The sequence below is a fragment of the Lynx rufus genome, unplaced genomic scaffold, assembly GCF_022079265.1.
Source record: "Lynx rufus isolate CCGP_SWC_20201006 ecotype Redwood Valley unplaced genomic scaffold, mLynRuf1.p SCAF_17, whole genome shotgun sequence".
Classification (NCBI taxonomy): Eukaryota; Metazoa; Chordata; class Mammalia; order Carnivora; family Felidae; genus Lynx; species Lynx rufus.
In genome coordinates, this window is record NW_025814831.1 from 11,202,540 (window position 1) to 11,222,053 (window position 19,514).

The window sequence follows — 19,514 nt, forward strand, 5'->3', positions numbered from 1 at the left end:
CATTATCCCTAATTTATAGAGGAGGAAATGGAGGTCCAGCAGGTTAGAAGACCTCGATATCAGGTGCCTGTCAGAGTGGCTAAAATGAACAAATCAGGAGACTATAGACGCTGGTGAGGATGTGGAGACACGGGAACCTTCTTGCACTGTTGGTGGGAATGCAAACCGGTGCAGCCGCTCTGGAAAACAGTGTGGAGGTTCCTCAAAAAATTAAAAATAGATCTACCCTATGACCCAGCAATAGCACTGCTAGGAATTTACCCAGAGGATAAAGGAGTGCTGATTCATAGGGGTAGTTGTACCCCAATGTTTATAACAGTGCTTTCAGTAATAGCCAAATCGTGGAAAGAGCCCAAATGTCCATCAAATGACGAATGGATAAAGAAGATGTGGTTTATATACACCATGGAATACTACTTGGCAATGAGAAAGAATGAAATCCTGCCATTTGCAACAACGTGGATGGAACTGGAGGGTATTATGCTGAGTGAAATAAGGCAGGCAGAAAAAGACAGATATCATCTGTTTTCACTCATATGTGGAACTCGAGAAACTTAACAGAAGACCATGGGGGAGGGGGAGGAGAAAACATAGTTTCAAACAGAGAGGGAGGCAAACCCAAAAGAGACTCTTAAATACAGAGAACAAACTGAGGGTTGATAGGGGGGCAGGGGAAAGGTGAAAATGGGTGAAGGGCGTTGAGGAAGGCACTTGTTGCGATGGGCACTAGGGTGTTGTATGAATCACTGGAATCTTCCCCCGAAACCAAGAGCACACTGTATACATTATATGTTAGCTAACTTGATGGTAAATCATATTTAAAAAAATTTTTTTAATATTCACTAGTTAAAATAAAATAAAACAATAAAAAGTAAATAAGGGGGTGGAAAGAAAGTAACTAATACTAAAAAAAAAAAAAAGAAAAAGAAAAAGAAAAAGAAATCAGGTGCCTTACTCAGAAATCAGGTGCAGCACAGGCCTAGAAATCAGGTACCGCCCTCAGGCCCCGGCGGGAGTGAGAAATATGTATAAGTAAACATCATCACTAGTCTCGAAATATGTCCTGAGTCCTAGAGCTCTGAGGTGACTTTCGGCATTAAAATGCTAGGATAAAAGTGTCCAAGGCAGGGTGAAAAGCACACAGAATTCTGGAGCCTTCTAACTAGCACGGAGCCACGAACAGGGCTTTCGATGGCACCTCCATCTGAGTGGGCCTCAGTGCCCGTCCCTGCAAAATGGGGACAGTGAGACCTAACTCGCTCAAAGTTTCTCCTATGGCTGATGGCGTGCCGCGTCTTCGGCCGTGGCGCCGGCTCTTGCCTGGTATCGAACATCCGACTGCCGATTCTGAAAATAGCGGTCTGTGGGGGCTGGTTTCCCTGTCTCTTCATTTGCCGGCAGGAAAGTAAGAGGGACGAATTACAGATATCTGCACATTTCGTTACGGAGGACCTTGGCTTGGGACTCAGGTGGCCCGGGATCTTGCCGCAGCTCTACTATGAACGAATGTGCTCCCTGGGAGCTAGGGAAGTCACCGCCTCTCTGTGAGCCTCACTTTTCTCATCAGTAAAGTGGGAGCACTAAGGCCCCTTGGGTCTTGATACTCTGCAAGACGCTAACTGCCTCCGGGCAGCCCCATCTCGTTCTTTCCCATGATTCCCCGGGGCCTGGGCGCTTGATAGGTGCCTGTTTATCTTCTTTCTGTGCCTAGACAAATGGACTTTGGGGTTCCGAGGACATGATTCAGCTCCCAAGGTGAAGATTCCAAGGGCTGGGACCTTGGCAGTAATAAGCCCGGTGACGTCGGGTGGCTGGAGTTTCTGGAGGTCAACGGTGTATCAGGCACAGCTCTAGGCCCTACGAGAGTTGTAATCCCCTTTTTCCTCTCGACAGCTCTGTGAGAAGAGTATCAAGGCAAAATGAACTCTCGGTCTCGCGTGACCGGGGGGCCCCCATCATCCACCCTTCAGATGGCCTCGTGCCTGCCGTTCGCTGGACGAGGCCACTTCAAAGAACAGCAAGGCCCTTTGATGGTATCTGGCACTCACCGGCTGCGCTCCGGAGGCTCTCAGCCTTATTTCCTGCAGCGGGGGTGGCTGTGGGCCCCTAAGACTGAGTGTCCCAGCCCCCGAGGCTGCCCTGTGAGTAGACGAGGCCCCTCAGGTGCGCGTCCAGCCTATCTAGCCTCTCTGGGGAATCGGCGCCTCCTCCTGAGCTGACACTGGCTAGAGGCTGGGCCACTGGGCCAGGATTGTTATCTCCCCTCGGCAGAAGGGAAAAACTGAGGCACAGACAGGTTCAGCTCCGACTTGCCAGGGTCAGGATTTGCAGGCGGGCACGGCCAGCGGGGAGGCTGGAATCACGCCCTTCAAACGCTCTCAGCGTCTCGTAGGCTCGCTTTGATGATGCGTCATGGTGCATCATGCATGGGCGGGTGGGGCTGCTCGGGGGTTACTTTCCCCTCTCCCCCACTTCCCAGGCTTGGAAAGGACCCTGTAGCCCTGATGGTCTTCACCTGTGTCTCTCCCACCTACAGGTGGCAGGGACAAGTCCCCTTGGAGGGCCCCCTTCCGTGTTCTCTAACACACTTCTCTAACGTGCTTCAGGCTCCTTCTCTTACCTGGTTCCTTCTAAACCCCAGCCAGAGCCAGAGTCCTTGGCCTTGCCCTGCAGACTCCACGCCACCCACTTAATCATCTTACTGGAGGAAGCGCATGCCCTTTCAGCTTTTCCCCATGGTAGCCTGCTCAACCAGATTTCCAAAGGATGGCCCATGGTCCCCCCACCCCTGCTCCCTGGCCCCCGCCCTCCTGCACAGTGGACCCCGGCCTTGGTCTTGTCCTTGGACCTCCTCCTCTGAAAGACTGAGGTGTATTCATTAACTCCTCAGATAACCCTGCTATCTTGTCCGTCACCTCGTCCCCTTTCTTATCTGGGTTCACGGCCCCGTCTCCCACTCGTTGGCCCCTCGCTGGTTGTAAAAGCTTTCGTTTGCAAAACCTACCACCCTCACCCCCTCTGAGAATTATCTCTCGGGTTCCTCTGGCCATGAGTTTCTTTTGTTTTGTTTTTTTTTTCCATTTTGTACTTGTTATTTCATTTATTAATATATTGCAATGATTTCCTATATATTTCACTATTTTTTTAACGTATGGCTTAGAAAACATACATCTTAGTCCATCACTTATGGTACCGTAATCCGTTTAACTGGTTTTATATATCTGGTCATTTGGATGTTTCCAGGGTTCACCTATTATAAATAATGCCATGATAAACCTGTGGATGCTGAGATTTTGTGCATCTAGTTGATATTTGATTATTTTCTTAGGATAGATTTTTTTAAAGTGACTTCATTATTGATTTCCGAACTTTTCATTAATCCTTTAATCTTTTCTTTTAATAGAATGTATTGTCAAGTTAGCTAACATACAGTATACACAATGTGCTCTTGGTTTTGGGGATAGATTCCGGTGATTCAACCCAATGTTTAGAGCAGCGTTATCAACAACAGTCGAATTGTGGAAAGAGCCCAAATGTCCATCAACTGATGAATGGATAAAGATGTGGTTTATATATACCATGGAATACTACTTGGCAATGGGAAAGAACGAAATCTTGCCGTTCATAACAACGTGGATGGAACTGGAGGGTATTATGCTAAGTGAAATAAGTCAGGCAGAAAAAAACAGATACCATATGTTTTCACTCGTATGTGGATACTGAGAAACTTAGCACAAGACCGTGGGGGAGGGGAAGGGGAAAAAAACTTACAGAGAGGGAGGAAGGCAAACCGTAATAGACTCTTAAATACAGAGAACAAACTGAGGGTTGATAGGGGGGTGGGGGAGAGGGGACAGTGCTGTATGTAAGCCATGGCCATGAGTTTTGATGGCTAGCCTGGCTTCGCTTGCTTCTCCAACAATCTCATTTCAAAGATGGGCTCAGAGAGATTAAAAGTGTTTGTGCTGGGTCCATGGCTAGTGAGTGATCGAGGCAGGTTAGAACCAGGTCTGCCCGAAGCTAAAAAGTAGGATTTTCACTACCTCCTTTCCCCATCACCCCTCTGTCACTGGAGGGACCAGCGTCTCCGAGACGCCTGCCATCCAGGCATAGGGCTGGGACTCAGGCAGTGTCCGGGGGAGGAGGGGTGGCAGGGGAGTTGACTGAAGGAACCAAAGACAATTTGGGGGCTGGGACCTGGGACTCACCATGGGCCCAGCTCAAGAAAGGCTTCTTGGGGTGCCTGGGTGACTTTGTCGGTTAGGTGCACAACTCTTGATTTCGGTTCAAGTCGTGATCTCACAGTTTGTGGGATGGAGCCCCGTGTAGGGCTCTGCACTCACAATGCAGAGCCTACTTGAGAGTATCTCTCTCTCTCTCTCTCTCTCTCTCTCTCTCTCCCTGTCCCTCACCTGTTTATGTTCTATCTCTCAATATAAATAAACAGAAAGAAAGAAAGAAAGAAAGAAAGAAAGAAAGAAAGAAAGAAGGAAAGGAGGAAGGCAGGAAGGGGGAAGGAAGTAAGGAGGACTGAAGGAAGGAAAGAAAGAGAGAGAGAAAAGCTTCTAGGGCCTGCCGCCGTGTGTGACTGTATGTTGGGCACAGCCCCCACACTCAGAGGAGCTTGTCATTAAACTCCCAATGGCAGAAGGACCCCAGGAGCATCTGGGTTCCCAAAGTGACAGGTGAGGAGATTTGCTGTGGTCTCCTGAAGGCCCGACATGACATGTCAGAGCAGAATCCTGGGACCCCCAGACAAGTCTGTCCAACTAGGGAAAGGGAGGCCTCCCAAGTGGGCCACGTGCTCTGAAGCCCTCCTCCCCCTTGCACAAGGGCACTTTGACCCCAGGGGACGCCATGCAACGTCTGGAGAATTTTTGATCGTCACACCTGGGAGTTGGGAGGTTTTGTCTAGGATGCGTCTAAACGTCCTACAATGCACGGGACAGCCCCCCACAGCATAGAGTTTTCCAGCCCAGAAGGTCCACGGTACCGAGCTTGAGACCCCTGACGCCCTGTGGGCTCAGCCGTCAGATGCAGCCAAGTTCCCGCTTCAGGGAGAAAGTTACCAGGTGAGCACCCCCGTGTGCGGAGCACCAGCCCAGGGGCATGGAGACCTGTCTGGTGCCAGCTCTGCCTGACCAGCTGTGTGGCCTTGAACATGTTCCTGAACTGCTCTCCCAGCCTCAAGCCGCTGGAATAAGTCAACGTCTGTGAGTGCCTTGAGGGGTGAGGGCCCTCAGTGCTTTTGCGAGCCGTATCCGCCAGGCCCGCAATGTTGGAGGGTCGGCAAATAACCAACTCCAGGCTCAGATGGCCTGTTCCATGATGGCTGTAGCAGCTATGAGAAAAGGGACGTTGAAGTATGGAGTCAGGGAGAGTCTGGACCACGGTCGGAGGCGGGGGTGGTTCTGGCTGTGTGTCATTGGGCAAGATCTTACCCTCTCTGGGCAGCAGCCTCATGTCAATGGGGACCAGTGGGGGGCTATTCCAGATCCAGGCATCCCTGCACTTGATCTGACCTGCTCCCTGGGTAGTTGCACACCCGTACATTATGTTTCCCGTGCCTCAGTTTCCTCTGATGTAAAATAGGGGCCGTGGCATTTGCACACAGGCCATTGCGGGTGTTAGTGCCACTGCCAAGACCCAGCCTGCCGGGTCTGTGATTCCGGGCCTGCTACTTTCCTGCCCTGTGGCCTCGGGCAGGTGACTTAAACCTCTCTGACCTTTGGTCTCATCTGTAAATGAACGATTGTCATATGCCCTGGGTCACAGGCCATTACAAGAGGGCCAAGAGATGAGACGGCAAGGGGCTTACAAGGGGGCCTGGCAGGTGGGGAGCCCCGTAGAGTCTTTGCTGCTGTTCCGTCCTCCATGATGAGGGCGAAGGGAAGTCCTCGGCACTGGGCCGGCACACGGTAGGGGTCCGGTAAGCTGTGGATGCTTCCCGTGGTGTCAGTGGCCGAGGGACTCAGTGTGTGGCCTGACGTGGGCGTGGTGCCCCTTCTCTGTCTCGCAGGACAATGCCATCCTCCTTCACGTGGGGCCTCCTCCTGTCGGCAGGTCTGTGCTGTCAGGTTCCCAGCTCCCTGCACACGCTTCCAAGCCCCATCTGCAGGCACCCTCCCCCAGGATAGCCCCCAAACTGGCCAAGTGTGCCTTCGGCTCGCACCATGAACTGGCTCATCACTCCAACAACAACATCATCTGCTCCCCCGTGAGCGTCGCAATAGCCTTTTCGATGCTCTCCCTGGGGACCAACGGTGACACTCACACCCAGATCCTGCAGGGCCTAGATTTTAACTTCAAGGAGACACCTGAGGCCAATATCTACAAAGGCTTACAGCGTCTCGACAGCCAATGCCAGCTGACCGCCAGAAGTATACTATTCATCGACAAGAATTGGAAGCAAGTACATACGTTTTCAGAGGATGTCAGGAAGCTGGACCCCTCAGAAGCCTTCTCCGTCCACTTCAGAGACAACAAAGAGGCCAAGAAATGGATCAACCAATATATAGAAGAGGAAACCCAAGGGAAAACTGTGGATTTCATCAAAGATCTTGACAAAGACACGGCTCTTGTTCTGGTGAATTACATTTTCTTTCATGGTAGGTTTTACCCCCAGCTTGAGCTGGTTCAAAAGGAAACATGCAAAAATGTTCTTAAACATTTAGTTAGTAAACTTTCCTTGACGGTCAGGGACGGGATAGGGCAGGTGCAACTAAGCATGTGTTATTCAATTTCCCAAACACAACAGGTGACATACTTTCCACCATCAACTAAGGTCAGGGGATGACGGGCGGGACAGTCAAATCATCAGTCATGGACAGTCATGGACTGGCCAGGTGATGGGAGAGGCTGAGGCCTGAGTATATTAGGCACAGAGAAGGGGCCAGCCCCTGGGGAGAAAAGGATTAAGGAGTTGTGTTCTCAAGATGGTTGGGTAAGTAACATGACCAGCTGATGGAGCCCATAACTACCAGATAAAGAACTTTCACTTACTAGTCTCCATCCACACCCACACATGCACACCATTCACACATGGAAACACACGCACACCCTTCTAATGAGCACCTACACTGAATGAAACTCCCAGCGTGAAGCACCTTTGTGGCCCCGGGACATCATATTGGATAGCTCTGATTTTCCCATTTAGAAAACCAAGGTTTCAAGAATACCAGTCATCTCTTTGAGGTGAGCTAGTGGGGAAAATGGGATGGAACCCAGATCCTTGTGATGGAAATTCGTATCTTTTCCACTACACCATGATAAATCAGTTGTGAGTCCTGTGGTCCTTTAGTAAAAATGCCCAAATGGTAGACACCCAGCCAGCAATACTGCCTATTTGCCATTGTTTTCGTTTTTATTTCAAGGAAATGCTAGAAAGACCCAGGTCCTTGATGGGCCTTCGGAAACATCCCTTCCTGGAACCCCCAAGACAGCTCTCATCCCATCACATAGGGCCCTGTTCCCAACTCTGGGTGGGGGAAGGTGTAGCCCGTCTCTGCCTCAAACAGCCCCCTGTGTCTCTCCCCTCCATGCCATAAGGCCTAAAGCTGTGCTGAGCATCGATGAGAATGTGACAGACTATTCTGGAGCCACGCCTTCGGAAGGGAGCACCTGGTCTAAGCATCTGTCCGTCAAGTTCAACAGGTCCTTCTTAGTCATCATCAGGGATGAGAGTACCAACATTCCCCTCTTTGTGGGAAAGATGGTGAATCCCATGCAAAAATAACTGCCTGAGTTCAACCCCGCTCTTTCAGGCCGGGCCCCCTCCCTAGACGACATTAAAGAATGGTGGACCTGGCCCAAGAATGAGTGTGATGAGCCCATTCCTAATCTTCTTGTCTTGGGGTCTCCCTTTCCATGTGTAGAATCCGGGTCACTGCAAGTGTTCACGTATCCACTTGATTCATACGCATTGGGCATGCACACTGTCCAGGCCCTGTGCTAGGCAAGATGAAATGTTGGCTGAAACCCACAATTTATTATTTTGTCTTTTTTTATTTTTATTTGAGAGAGAGAGAGAGAGCATGAACAGGGAAGAGGGGCAGAGGGGGAGAGAGAGAGAGAGAGAGAGAGAGAGAGAGAGAGAGAATCCGAAGTAGACTCCAGACTCAGCATGGAGCCCAACATGGGGCTCGATCTCATGATCGTGGGATCATGACCTGAGCCGAAATCAAGAGTCGGACACTTAACTGACTCAGCCACCCAGGAGCCCTTGAAACCCACAATTTAATAACAGAGATGGAAAGCCAGAAATGACAGGAGATGGGCTTCTCTAGGAGTGGGACAGGACACCTAATTAATAGCCTAGGTTTCAGTAGAAGAGTGACAAAGAGAGAAAGAGGCAAGGCCAAGCCAGGCAGATCACTCAACAAGGAGGAAGCTAAGGGGTCTGCGCTCATGTGGGGATCAAAATTAGTCAGAGTGTTAAAGGCTCACACCCACCTTAAATACTGGTGTTCGGACTTCTGGTTAGATCACACAATAAAACATAAAAATCATCAATTGTCCTGGGGGCGCCTGGGTGGCTCAGTCAGTTAAACGTCCGACTGTAGCTCAGGTCACGGTCTCACAGTTTGTGGGTTCGAACCCCCACATCGGGCTCTGTGCTGACAGCTCAGAGCCCGGAGCCTGCTTCGGATTCTGTGTCTCCCTCTCTCTCTGCCCTTCCCCCGGTTGTGCTCTGTCTCTCTCTCTCTGTCTCAAAAATAAATAACCATTAAAAAAAATTTTTAAAAGAAGCAATGTCCTTGAAGAAAGCATTGGTTAATGTATCTCATATTTATGCAGCCAACCTCAGTGCCCCTAAATACGTGAAGCAAACATTAACCGAGTTGAAGGGAGAGGTAGCGACACGGTAACTGGAGAATCAATGCTCCACTTTGAATAACTGACAGGAAACCACACAGAAGATCAATAAGGAAAGAAGGACTTGAACCACACTATAGACCAGCTGGGCTAACACGCATACACAGAACACTCCACCAACAGCAGCAGAATACATTTTTTTCTCCAGGGCACGGGGAGCATTCTCCAGAACAGACCATGTGTTAGGCCACAAAACAAGCTGTAACAAATTTTTAAAGACTGGAATCCTACAAAGTACCTTTACTAACCACAACAGAAGAAAACTGTAGAAATCAGTAGCAGAAGAAAAACTGGAAAATCCAAAAATGTATGGAAATTAACAATTCTTACACAACCAATGGGTTAAAGGAGATGTCACAAGAGAAATTAGAAAATATCTTAACACAAGTGAAAATAAAAACACGTCAGGCCAAGACTTCGGAGACGCAGAGAAAGCAGTACTAAGAGGGAAGTTTGTAGCTGTAAGCATTTACGTTACAAAGAAGAAAAATCTCAGATCAACAACCGACTTCGTATTTTAAGGAACTAGAAAAGAAAAAAAAGGAACAAACTAACCCAAAGCCAGCACAGGAATAAAACGATAAAGATCGGAGGAGAGATAAACAAAATAGAGAATTTCAAAAAATAAAACAAGAGTGAAAATCAACAAAACCAAGAGTTGGTTCTTTGAAAAGATTAACAAAATTGACAAATCTTTAGCTAGACTAGCTAAGAGAAAAAGAGAAGAATCAAATCATTAAAATCAGAAATGAAAGAGGGGACATTCTTTTACACAAATAAAAAGGATCATAATAAGGAAATACTATGAAAAACTTGAATGCCCACAAATTGGATAATCTAGATACAGTAGGAAAATTCCTAGAAACACACAACCTACCAAGAATGAATCAGGAAGAAACAGAAGATTGACACATGATACTAGTTACATCTGATGTATAACTAGTAAAGTGATTGAATCAATAGTTAACTCCCAACAAAAAAGCCCCCAGGACCACATGGCTTCACTGTTGAATTCTATCAGACATTTAAAGATGAATTCACACAAAGTGGATCCCTTTCTTACACCATACACAAAAATAAAATGGATTAAAGACCTAATGCGAGACCTGAAACCGTAAAACTCCTAAAAGAAAACATACGCAGTAGTTTCTTAGACATCATCTTTAGCAACATAGTTCCCCTCGGGCAAGAAAAACAAAAGCAAAAATAAACTATTGGGACCACACCAAAACAAAAAGCTTTTGCACAGCAAAGGAAACCATTGGCAAGACAAAAAGGCAGCCTACTTAGTGGGAGAAGATATTTGCAAATGATGTATCCAATAAGGGGTTCATATCCACAATGTATAAAGAACTTACACAACTCAACACCAAAAAAACAAAACAAAAGAAAACAATGTATTAAATTTTAAAATGGGCAGTGGACCTGAGCAGACATGTTTCTGAAAAAGACATCCAGATGGCCAACAGACACATGAAACCATGCTCAACATCACTCATCAGGAAAATGCAAATCAAAACCACGATGAAATATCACCTCACACCTGTCAGAATGGCTAATGTCAGAAAGACAAGTAATAACAAATGTTGGTGAGGATGCAGAGAAAAGGGAACCCTCGTGCACCGTTGGTGAGAATGTAAATTGGTGCAGTCAACTGTGGCAAAACAGTATGGAGATTCCTCAGAAAATTAAAAATAGAAATATCATATGATCCAGTAATTCTACTATTGGATATTTACCCAAAGAAAATGAAAACCCTGATTGGAGAAGATATATACACTCCTACGTTTAGTGCAGCATTATTTACAATCGCCAAAATATGGAAGCAACCCAAATGTGTCCATCAATAGCTGAATAGATAAAGAAGATGTGGTGTTTATGTATATGTATATATATACATGCATATGTGTATATACATATATATGTATGTATATATAATATATATGTGTATATATTATATTATGTAATGTATATATATAATGTGTGTGTGTATATATATATAATGGAATATTACTCAGCCATAAAAAGAATGAGATTGTACCATTTGCAACAACATAGACGAACCTGGAGGGTATTGTGCTCAATGAAATAAGTCTTCCAGAGAAAGACTAAGAGATACAATTTCACTTATATGTGGAACCCAAACACAAAACAAACAAACAAAAGCAAACAGAGCCTTAAACACAGAAAACAAACTGGTTGTTGCCGGAGGGGAAGGGGAGAAGGGGATGATGAAAAAGATCAAGGAGATTTAAAGGCACAAAGTTCCGGTTATAAAATAGGTCAAGGAGATGAAAAGTACAACATAGGGAGGAATATAGTCAGTAATATTGTAATGATTGATGAGGGAGCATAAGGCAAGCAGACAGGCCACAAACACCCCTCGGGCACTCCTGGCTGCCCAAGAACAAAGGAAGGGGAAAAACAAATGAGTTAACTGACAGAGATCACAAGTTCTGCTGGACCTGAGTCACCTTTCATTTACAAATATCTTAGTAAATTACAAGAAAAAGGCAGTCTTATCATAGCCTAATCTCCAGAAACCTATAGACTCAGCTTCCTGGAGCCCCAACATCACCCCTCCGTAGTGGTGTGGGGAACAAAGGCAAGAAAGAAACGGCAGGTAAAATTAAATTTCCTCCTAACCTGTAGCCCGTTGACAAATACTTGAGACAAATACTTGAGGCAAATACAGAGTGTAACATTTCTCCAGGAACCCCCTACTGTCTTAATGCTAATGCTTTGCTACAGGGGAAAACAACCTTAGCTTGACAATAGCTAGGCCTCCAGGATCTTGTGAGTCTTCTTTGGCATTTGAAAATCTCCTTGAAAACTTCCCTTTAACTTACCTCCCCCAACTCCCAAGTATATGACCAGCCTCTCCTCAGGGTCCCCTGGCAGCTCTTCTGCCCACAGGTCCTGTTTCTGTGCTTTAATAAAATCACCTCTTTGCACCAAAGATGTCTTCAGGAATTCTTTCTTGACCCACAAACGTATGGCCAACTCATCTTTGACAAAGCAGGAAGGAATATCCAATAGAAAAAGGCAGTCTCTTCAGCAAATGGTGCTGGGAAAACTGGACAGCGGCATGCAGAAGAATGAACCTGGACCACTTTCTTACCCCATTCACAAAAATAAACTCAAAATGGATGAAAGACCTCAATGTAAGACAGGAAGCCATCAAAATCCTCGAGGAGAAAGCAGGCGAAAACCTCTCTGATCTTGCCCGCAGCAACTTCTTACTCAACACGTCTCCGGAGGCAAGGGAAACAAAAGCCAAAATGAACTACTGGGACCTCATCAAAATAAAAAGCTTCTGCACAGCGAAGGAAATAATCAGCAAAACTAAAAGGCAACCGACAGAATGGGAGAAGAAATTTGCAAACGACATACCAGATAAAGGGTTAGTATCCAAAATCTACAAAGAACTTCTCAAACTCAACACCCAAAAAACAAATAATTCAGTGAAGAAATGGGCAAAAGACATGAATAGACACTTCTCCAAGGAAAACATCCAGATGGCCAACCGACACATGAAGAAATGCTCAACATCACTCATCATCAGGGAAATATCAAAACCACAATGAGATATCACCTCACGCCTGTCAGAATGGCTAACGATAACAACTCAGGCAACAACAGATGTTGGTGAGGATGTGTAGAGAGAGGATCTCTTTTGCATTGTTGGTGGGAATGCAAGCTGGTGCAGCCACTCTGGAAAACAGTATGGAGGTTCTTAAAAAAATTAAAAATAGAACTACCCTACGATCCAGCAATTGCACTACTAGGCATTTATCCAAGGGATACAGGTGTGCTGTTTCGAAGGGACACATGCACCCCCATGTTTATAGCAGGCTATCAACAATAGCCAAAGTATGGAAAGAGCCCAATGTCCCTCGATGGATGAGTGGATAAAGAAAATGTGATATATATATATATATATATATATATATATATATATACACACACACAATGGAGTATTACTCAGCAATCAAAAAGAATGAAATCTTGCCATTTGCAACTACATGGATGGAACTGGAGGGTATTATGCTGAGTGAAATTAATCAGTCAGAGAAAGACAAAAATCATATGACTTCACTCATATGAAGACTTTAAGATACAAAACACATGAACATAAGGGAAGGGAAGCAACAATAATAAAGAAACAAGGGGGGGGGACAAAACAAAAGAGATTCATAAATATGGAGAACAAACTGAGGGCTGCTGGAGGAGTTGTGGGAGGGGGGATGGGCTAAATGGGGAAGAGGCACTAAGGAATCTACTCCTGAAATCATTGTTGCACTAGATGCTAACTAACTTGGATGTAAATAAATTAAATTTAAAACAAAAGAAAGAATTATTTCTTGGCCATCAGCTCCAGACCCCACGAATGCCCCATCACCACAAAGACTTCATCAATAATGTTGTATAATGACACATGGTGACTACATTTATCATGATGAACATTGAGTAATGGATAGAATTGTCAAGGGACAGATCATCTAGGCAGAAAATCAATAAAGAAACAATGGCTCTGAATGATACTATGGGCCAGATGGACTTGACAGATACACTCAGAACTTTTCATCCAAAAGCAGCAGAATACACACTCTTCTCAAGTGCACACAGAACATTATCCAAAATAGATCACATACTGGTCACAAAACAACCCTCAATAAATATAAAAGAATTGAGATCATACCAGGCATATTTTCAGATCACAGCACTATGAAACTTGAAATCAACCGCAAGGAAAAATTTGGGAAGCCTCCAAATGCATGGAGGTTAAAGAACATCCTGCTAAAGAATGGATACAATTATCACCGTATTAGGGAAAAAAAAAAAAAGAATTCACAGATGCCTTCCTCAAACTCTTCCAAAAAAATTGAAGAGGAGGGACCACTTCCTAACTCGTTTTACGAGGCCAGCATTACTCCAATACCAAAGCCAGAACAAAGACGCTACAAGAAAAGAAAAGCACAGACCAACATCTCTGATGAATATGGATGAGACACCCGACCGAACACTAGCAAGGGGATTTCAGCAGTGCGGTAGGAGGATCATACGCCCCGACCAAGCGGGAATTAGTCCTGGAATGCAAACATGGGTCACATATGGAAATCAATCAATACAATACATCGCATCCACGGAATGAAGAGAAAAAAACAAAACACGTGACTGTCTCCATTGATGCAGGGGAAACATTTGACAACATTTTTCACACCCTTTCATGATAAAAACACTCCAAGAAAAGAGGAATAGGAAGAAGCTCCCTCAACAGCATCAAGGCCACGTATGGAAAGCCCACAGCTAACATCATCCTCAATGGGGAAAGACTGAAAGTTTTCTTCCAAGATCAGGAACAAGCCCAGGACGCCTGCTTTGGTCTCTTCTACTTCACGAAGTTGAGGCAGTGAAATTAGCCAGTCGCACAAGAGCAAATACCATGAGACTGCAATTCTGCGAGGTACTTAGAGTATGGAAGTCACAGAGACAGAAAGCAGGGTGCCGGGGGTGAGGGGCAGAGGAGACGAGAAGGCGGTGTTTGGCAGGGACAGGGTTTCAGTTTTGCAAGATGGAAAGGGCTCTGGGCTGGCAGGTGGTAATGGTTGCCCAACAGTGGGAATGTCTTGGTACTACCCAGATGTATACTTACACGTCATAAGATGGTGAATGTTGTATGTTTTACCACAATGAAAGACAACATAATACAAATTAGCTTTAAATGTACTAGTAACGATAACTGTATGACCAATGGTCTCCAAAGAAGCCAGTGAAATTCCTGACATTTTAAGCTATTACTCCTAATCCTATGGCTTTCATGATAATTTTACATCAAGTTGTTTAAAAAAAAAATACGTATGCAAACGCCATGCCATAAATACCATAAACAAAGCCTAAGGACAAGCTGGGAAATCTTGTAGCTGATATGACAGAGACTCATTTTAATTTTAAAGAACTCTCTCAAATCTAGAAGGAGACAGTAAGTAACCCAGGAGAGTAATGGGCAAAGGACTTAAACAGGCAGAGTACAGAAAAATAAATACAGGGGCACTGGGTAAGCGCCCGACTCTTGGTTTCAGCTCAGGTCGTGATCTCCCGGTTCGTGAGTTCGAGCCCCGTGTCGGGGTCTGTGCCGAGGGTGTGGTTCCTGCTCGGGATTCTCTCTCTCCCTCCCTCTGCCCCTTCCCTGCTCGCTCTCTGTCTCAAAATAGATTTTAAAAAATTAAGTAAATAAATACAAACGTCCAATGGGAATATAAGAGATTTCTCAACCGCAGTCCTAATTTTAAAAACACAAACCGGGGCGCCTGGGTGGCGCAGTCGGTTAAGCGTCCGACTTCAGCCAGGTCACGATCTCGCGGTCCCTGAGTTCGAGCCCCGCGTCAGGCTCTGGGCTGATGGCTCGGAGCCTGGAGCCTGTTTCCGATTCTGTGTCTCCCTCTCTCTCTGACCCTCCCCCGTTCATGCTCTGTCTCTCTCTGTCCCAAAAATAAATAAAAACGTTAAAAAAAAAAAAAACACAAACCAGAGTCCCATATGCCACCTGTCAGATTGGCATAAATGTGCCAGGTTGACGATACTCACTGCTGTTTACACGTGAAGAAACAGATCTTCTCAATAATAGAGGCGGGGGGAGGATGGAAGTGGGTGCAATCTTGCGGAAAGATAGTTTTGTGACATCTGTTAAAGTTAAAAGTAGAAAAAAAATACCCTAGTTTTCGATTCAGGAATTTCACCACGAGGAATTTACCCCATGGAAATATTTACAAGCAACAAACGTAAGGAAAAAAGTTCTTTCTAATTGCAGCATGGAAGAGCAAAAAAAAAAAAAAAAAACCCTAAATGTCCTTCGACAGGGAATCGATTACATAAAATTAGGGACATCTCTCTAATAGAATGTCATGCAGGCTTTTGAATGCCATACATAGGCTAACTCTATATAGGCTGATAGGGCAAGATCTCTAAACAAAATATGGTAAAAAGCAAAAGAACAGTGTACAAAGTGTGATTTCTCGTGTGGACACACGCATTCACTTATTTAGTAAGCATCTACGATGCACAGCTGTGAACAAAACAGACAAGATCCCTGCACACAGGAGCTCCGTGGGGGATAAGCAACAGTTCTGGTAAGTCAATACCGTGCGTAGAATAGGGGTAAGTGATGAGTCTTACAGCAAAAAATAATGCAGGGACAGGAGATGGGAAGTGTTGGGGTATGAGAGACATGCTCAGACAGAGTGGTGAGGGAAGGCCTCACTGAGAAACCCAAGGCAGATGAGAAAGCAAGCTATCCGGAAGAAGAGTAGCCAAGGCATAGGGAATGTGGTGATGCAAAGGCCCTGGGGCAGGAGTGTCTGGCATGGTCAAGGGAAGCAAGAAGGCAGGGTGCCTAGAGAAGGGGAGAGTATGAAAGATAGAGAAGCAGAAGAGGCCAGAGATGCCAAGACATTTCCCATGTTAGTTTGTGTTATGGGGGGAAAAGGGTCCTTGGTGAAATGGCTTTGGAAAACTCTAGACCGAGTGTGATTCCTTAGCCCCTCCCCAGTATTACCATCCAAGTGGGAAAGAGAAGATGTGGCGTTTCTCAAGTTTATTTGACCCTGAAGCCCCTGTTTTTCTTTTTACAAATCATCTCTAGGCTTCCGTGGAATGCACTTTGCTGAATGTTGCCGTGGGTGAGGAGGCTGTTAAGCGAGGAGGATTGGTTGGCGAGGCAAGATGAGGTGTAAGGAGGTCTGAGAGCGTACTCCCCTGTCACAGACACCTGCTGCCCCTTCTGGGCTAACACGCCCTTCTGCTGAAAGACAGTGATTTGAATACCAGTGCTCCTGCCCCCGGACACTCCGTGGCCCCCACTGAAGGCATACTGATGGGGCAGAGTCGCACTGGACATTCTTGGCTCAGAGTGACAGCATCATCAGCTGCTGCCCAGAGACCCAGCCTACAACCTCCTCTCTGGGCATTAACCGAAGGGCAGCTGAGGGGCAAGAGGCAGAGTGGACAAACAGGATTGTCAGCTGGGGAGGAGGTGGCCAGGCTCAGGATTGCACAAGGCCACATCACCTTGGGCCTGTTAATATTAACTCAGTCTCCAGCCCGGGGGGATGCCGGCTATCTCCAAAGTCACTGCCCTGACAAATATTGTTTTGCTCTTCTTGGTGGCTAGACCTTCAATGGTTCTCTCCTGGCCTTAGATTGTGATCCTGCTGAGTGTCCCCCATAAACATGCAGCTCTAATCCCCTATAGTCGCATGTTGGCGAACATTCCCCCCACGGGACCAAGTGGTACCTGGTAAAGGACTAAATGTGAGCAGAAACCCAGTAGAAGCAACGCGCGTGGCCAACCAAAGGGCTTCGGGATAATTGTCATCTTGAGGCATTTCAATAATTGTGCCACAAAAGCCACTTCTAGGAACACATTTCTTCCTGGTGGGCACCCCCTGACTTTGGTGTCTGGACACTTTTTCGACTCCTAGTTATTGTTCATATAAACTGAATTCATACAGAAGTAGACTCAGTCAACGAATCATTCTCTCGCTCAACCGTCTTATACTAAGTAAATCATTCATTGGTCCAGCTGTCTGTGCTAAATGCCAACCACACGCCAGCCCAGGACCATACATTGTGCTGTGTGTAAGTTCTGTGTAAATTCGGTGAATAACTTCATTACAAACTTCCTTGAAAAAGAAGCAAGGGCTCTGTAGACGTTCTATCGCACTGCTGCTTCTTTGGAGGATTGTCTTCGGGGTCAAAAAGGACAGGGGGACAGGTTGTGCACTGCCCACGGATGCCTGACAGAGGGAGCGTGGGGCGTGAAATCCAGGCCACGCTACACTTGCCAAGTGGTGCGCCCTGGCATGAGGTGGCATCCATCTGGTATAGCAGGTGTTCTTTTTAATTTACATAAAGATGTTATTACTTCAGCGGGTACGTGATAAAATGAGTGTAGTAAAATGTTAATGATTGAATCTCGGTGGTAGATTTAACGTGTCCACTGTGAAAGTCTTTCTACTTGACTCTACATTTTGAAACTGACCGAATAACATGTTGAGGTGGGGAAAAGTGGAATGTCATTCCTTGTCACGTTATGCAGGGGCCAGAGAGATGCTGTTATGGGTTGAATTGTGTCCCCTGTCAAAAATTCCTATGTTGAAGGTCTAAGTCTCAGTACCCCCAGAATGTGACTTCATTTGGAGATAGAGTCTTCATAGAGGTCATCAACTTAAAAGGAGGGCATTAGAGTGGACCCTAATCCAATATGACGGGTATCTTTATAAAAAAGGGAAATTTGGTCCCGGAGACGTGAGCATAGGGGGAAATAATACGAAGCTACAGCAAGAAGTGAGCGAGAAGATGGTCAGTCTACAAGCCAAGGAGAATAGCCTGGAACAGATCCTTCCCTCATAGCCCTCAGAAGGAACCAACATTGCCAACAGCTTGACTTCAGACCTCTGGCCTCCAGAAATGTAAGACAATACATTTCAGCCACTTAAGGAAGCCAATCTGTGGTACTTAGTTTTGACAGCCCTAGCCGACTAATGCAGGTGCCTTTTCTAGTCTGCACTGAGGGAGGCACTCTGAAGGCTAGCAGAGGCCGATCTCCATCTTGAACTCCTCGAGTAGATACAAATGTGGGGTTTGGGTTGCTGGGAACTGACCATGAGCTAATGTTTGCCTTCAAAGGAGGTGATGATGAAGGGAAGTCACTGCCCACTGGCATCTAAAGAACAGTAATGCCCAATAATGGGACTACAAGCAAAGAGTTTTGCCACTATTGACTTTTGATATCCAACACTATTCCACAAATAAAGACACAAGACAGGGCTGTTTAAAAACCAAACAAACAAATGAACCACAGGAACCCAAGCAACCAGCCATGGCAACCAGGCAAAAGAGTTGTTGGAGCCTGGTTCTGTTCCTGGCACTAACCACTCACAAACTTACATCATCTTGGATAAGCCACCCAAATTCAATTTTCTCATTCACAAAGACACAGGTTGCAGCTAAGATTAAATAAGGGATTATATGGAAAGCTTTAAGCACACAGTAAGTGCTTAAGAAATGGGGGCAAAACTTCAGAGATAAGATTGAGATAAGCCCCATGAGGGCTAACAAACAGGCTCAAAGGCTTGTTTGTACAATAAACAAATGGCTGCAGGCGAAGGTCGGCAAGACTGTGGATGTCAAAATCAATACTCGGCTGGTATCAGCTGTTTTTCCATATTAGACACTGTGAGAACTGACTATGGTTTATTGTCAGTCCTGACAGAATGTCCACTGGCGTAGAAAGAATGCTTGCTCATGAGGCAAGAGAAGGGATTCTAATTCTCACTTTGCTCCCGACTATGTGACCCCTGGTAAGTTCCCGTTACCTCCCCCAACCTCTACTTCCTTGTCTATAAAATGGCCTAGACTAAAAATGACAAACACATAGTCAGGGGCAACTTCTTCAGCCCTCACATCCACACAGACTTCACCAATCAACCGCGGCCCTATTTTCATCTTCGTTCAGACAGAGCCTCCAGAATCCTTCTCAAGATAAGATTCTGGGAATCACTATAAGAGATCCAAGATGGCAGCATGGATGGACACCATTTATTTTCCTGTCCCAGATGATCTCTAAAATGCCTTCTCCG